The sequence below is a fragment of the Enhydra lutris genome, unplaced genomic scaffold, assembly GCF_002288905.1.
Source record: "Enhydra lutris kenyoni isolate GAN:26980312 unplaced genomic scaffold, ASM228890v2 scaffoldscaffold29, whole genome shotgun sequence".
Classification (NCBI taxonomy): Eukaryota; Metazoa; Chordata; class Mammalia; order Carnivora; family Mustelidae; genus Enhydra; species Enhydra lutris.
Window position 1 is genome coordinate 16,379,204 of NW_019154113.1, and position 4,574 is coordinate 16,383,777.

Consider the following 4,574-nt stretch of genomic DNA (forward strand, 5'->3'; position numbering starts at 1 on the left):
AGGGAGCCAGCTTCTTCCTCTCTCTCTGCCTGCTTCTCTGCCTACTTGTGATCTCTGCCTGTCAAATAAATAAATAAAATCTTAAAAAAAAATCTTGATCATCTTTCCAAGTCAGTGCAGATTCTTGGTTTCAGCATATGAAAGGTCCAGGGACCTGGCACCTGGATGGTTCAGCTGGTTAAGTGTCTGCCTTTGGCTCAGGTCATGATCCCAGGGGACTGGGATCGAGTCCAGCATCAGGCTCCCTGTTTGGTGGGAAGCCTGTTTTCTCCCTCTCCCACTGCCCCTACTTGTGTTCCCTCTCTCGCTGTGTCTTTCTAGGTCAAATAAATAATCAAAATCTTAAAAAAAAAAAGAGGAGGGGGGAGAAAAGCCCAGGGAACCTTTGCAATTTCCCCTAAAAGTTCAGAATTGGTTCCTACCCTTAGGGATTCAGTGAAAACTTTGGGGGGTTAAGAGGAGGAAGCTAGAAGACATAAGAGCTGTGTTACGTATGACGAACATGTATTTCAGCTTTTGGATTCATTCTGCCCAACTTTGGTATCACTGGTGGCATTGTTTTCTACTTTAATTCTTCATAGCTACTCCTTTGGCTTGCATTTTCAGTGACGAGTGAAACATCTGGATAGGTGGAGATGACGACTTTCCAGTTCAGTGTAAGGGCAGAAACATCACTTCCCAGGAAGGCTTGTGGCAGGCAGGATGGTGATCCCTGAAACGAGATTATGCTAACCCCTGGTGGCACTGGAGTTGGGCATTTTTTTTTCCTCCTTGCACCAAATAGTCCTATTTGGGGATTCTGCCCTTATCCTACACTTCTGTAAAAGAAAGGGGCATTAAAATTCCTCCCTTTGAAGACAGAAACTCTGACAACAGTTTGGAAGAAGGTTTAGTGTGAACACAGACTTGGTCAGTCTTTTCTTGGTTCTTGCCTGGAAGGAATGCTTGGAGTGGACAGGTGCTTGATCATGTGGGGTTCTCAAGGGCCACCTCCCTTAATGACCACATCTATGCTAGGGTTTCTGTGGCACCATGACCCCCAGCACTAGACTATAAGCCTTTCAATATTAGGGGCTATTTCTTGTACACTTTTGATTCCCTGGAACTTAGGCATGCTTAAAATGGGGGCCCAACAAATGTTTGAATTGAATCCTACAGGCTAGCACCAAGACAAGTACCTTGACTTCCTCTTTATGATAACGGCAGCTCTAGCCCTGGGCCCTCCCCCATTGCTTCCTTCCAAAAGCTTCACAAAAGATAAATGAAGGCTCAGTTCATCGTTACCATGGTTACATGGAGTGGCCACACTGAGGATCCCTGTCACCCATTACTGTCAGGAGGAAAACGAGAGGAGGGGATTGGGGATCATTGTCATGGAGGAAACCATGGAAACAAGCATTGCCAAGGGGATGGCTCTAAATTGAGAGGAAAGAAACTAGAAGTGGGGAGAGGGAGGTGGTGGGCTCAAGGGCAGGTCATGTTTTCAAGGTACTTTTCTCTGAGACTGCAATGACCTCCTTTGCTATTTGCATCTTAAAAAAAATAATGTACTTATTTTATTTTATTATTCTTTTAAGTAAGCTCTATGCCCAACATGGGGTGTTGATGATCCAGAGATCAAAAATTGCATGTTCCGTGGACCAAGCCAGCCAGGTGCCCCTCTATTTGCATCTTCACCCAACCCAGAAAGAGCCCAGAGTTAAAGAATTTAAGAAAACTGGGGCTCATGTCCATTTTCATTGGTTCTGCCAGGAAAGAGCTAACGAAAATGAATCTATTATATTCACACCTCATGATCAAACTCTGTCTCTGAATCCTGCGTCTTTGCTAAGCAGTTTCATGAGCCAGGCTCTGCGGTAGGCACTGGAATATAATAATGAGCAAAAGAGCCCGTGCTCTCATGGGGAGGGCCAAACAGCTGGAAGGCATTGGGCCTCAGAGCTGGGCACTGCCAGTCTTCTTCATGTCCCCCCTCTGTGCCTCCCAGCAAGCCCTGCCCTACTCTGGATGGAGATAACAAACCAAGGTTGGAGAGCTGGGCTACAAGGGGAGAGTTCGCAATCAAAAAGAGAAAGAATTAAAAGCAGCACCAATAGGGGAGGATAATTATCCTTCAACTACTGGAGAAATAAAATTACGGCCGTGCTCTCTGAGCCACCAGGATATTGTGCCTTTTGCCAATTAAGAAGCAGATATGTCCTGCTAGGGCAATTAGATGGTGGACTAGACAGAAGGGTAGGGGTGGGGGGACGGGGACAGAGACGGACAGGACTTGCTTCTCCTCCATGGTTACCTTGGCGGGCAATTCCCTGGGGAGCCCAGCACTGGGCCTTGGGTAAGAGGGACCCTGGGGCTGGGAAGCCACCCTCCCCCTGCTCACAACCGGTTCCCTTTTTCCTCTCCTTCCCATTCTGCTTGCCCCAACACCCTCATCCCTCCTTTCCATTCTGGGCTATGGCTCAGTCAGCACTGAGAGAATTTTCACCAGGGACCATGACCGTGGAGTTGCCCGGCTTGGGGAGAGGGAGGACCTGGTAGAGAAGGGTCACCATGACCTGGAATCCTTCCTTTTTCTTCATCCCCATGATAATGCCCTGCTTTATGATTAATGAAGAAAGGTAGAGAAATGAACTACCCGCCTGCTTCCCTTTAAAAATAAGATCTCATTAATAAAGTATGTTCATTACAGAAAAGGAAACACTCCGGAGGCAAGAACAAGACAAGTCATCCCTCTCCCTCCCCCTTCTGAGCAGAGGCTGCGGAGGCTTCGGACGTCGGGGAGGAGGGATCAGAGGGGACAGACTGGGCGGTGGGCGCAGGGAGCAGGGCTGGCCCCCCAGGAGCGCTCGGGCTGACTGCGCATGCGCCAGGAGTCACCTGCGGGAGAGGTCGGGGTGCAGGCGTGGACCGGCTCGCCCCATCTGGAAGACTAGTGATTTTGTTGTTGTCTCACTGAGTCCAACAACAAGTCCCAGTCTGCCGCATGGTGCCGGCCACCGCAGCGGGGTGTGGGCAGGGCGGCGCACCCCTTTCTGGCTCTCCTTCCAAATGTTCTTTTTGTGCTTTCTCTGTGTCCTGGAAAACACCTCTGGGAGCCAAGCTGCACAGCCCGCAGGCAGCACACCTCAAGAAGACTCTTCCAGAAACAAGGGCAGATTACAGCGTGAGCTGAGATGCGTGGGGGGACGGGTGCGGGGATGGGGTGGCTGTCCTCCGGAGCGCTGGGCTGCTAACACACCACTGAAGGACCCCAAGAGACAATCCTTCTCACCACTCACGAACTCACCCAACCACGGTTGGGTTGTGTTGGCTGGAGAGAACTCAGGGCGGACGCGCAGACCCTGCTTCGTGCCCCACGCAGAGAACACGCCGCCCCGTCCCCTTCCGCCCCACCCCCTCCCCCCCGCCCCCTCCCCCCACCACCCCGCGCACGTGGACCGTTTCCGCTGCCTACCCCAGGGTAGGCAGAGTCCGAGAGCGGACTCCTGTGGGTGCAACAGCTTAGCCCCAGAATCTGCCTCATTGCTGCAGGGTCCAGAGGCATTACCAAGGGGAAAACCCGGGTAGGGTAGTTCTGCTTGGAGCGCTGCCCGCCGCCGCGCCCGCCCCGCGGTGACCGCAGCAGTCATCACACAAACCATTTCCCAGTCCCTCTGCCTGGCTCTGCGTGTGGGGCAGCTTGCCCTAAGGCGGTCGCCAAGTCCCTTGTGATGAGACCTTAAGCGGGGACACATTCTTCAAGCGACAATCCCAAATGCCCTCTCGGGACCTTTCCAAGTATTATTCCCATCCTTCCTCACCCACACGGCAGGCACAAGGCACCCTGGGACGCTCCAGCCAAGGAAGGGAAGGTTTGGTCAGCAGCCTCCGGAGGCAAAGAGGCTGGAAAAATCCTAACACTAAAGCACCTTACCACCTTCAGTTGGGTTGGACTCCGGACTCCTTTGGGGAATGCTAAAAATGCAACCATTAGTTGAGCTCACCCGGCTTCCACCGCTTGCCAGTTGTGCGACTTTGGCAAAGAACTTAACCTCTCTAAAGGAATCAGCCCCTCACTCCCACCAGAAGCTGCTGCTGTCACTGCTTCAGCCGCTCTGTCAGCTCCTCCAAACCTGCTCACTTCTCCCCCATTTCCTGCCTCTTAAATTTCTCTTTATTCCTGACCCTGCCTGAAGCCAGTGGGCAACCGGTCCTATTAGAAATCTCATTCACACTTGAGAAGGCTGCAAATTGGCATCACTCAGTGGGGGTCTGCCCTTCCTTGGGGCCCGGGCTGGGGAAAGAGAGGGGAAGGAAGTCAAATCTCTCCCTGACAGCCCTCAACCTCCAGGCCTAGTGTGAAGACAGAAGGGGGAGAGACCCTGCCTCAGGGAAACAAACATCTGGGGAGCAAAGTGGGGTGCGCTGCTGAGTTGAGAGATGGGTGGGAGAGCCCTTGCTGGTATGTAGCAGAATGTAGACAGGGGGAGCTAGGAGGCACTCCCTGGGGGGTGGGAACAGAATCTGGGCTTTGAAGTCAGACACCCCAGTTCTAATCCTGGCTCTACCATTCACTGGCTGTGTAACTTGGAGCC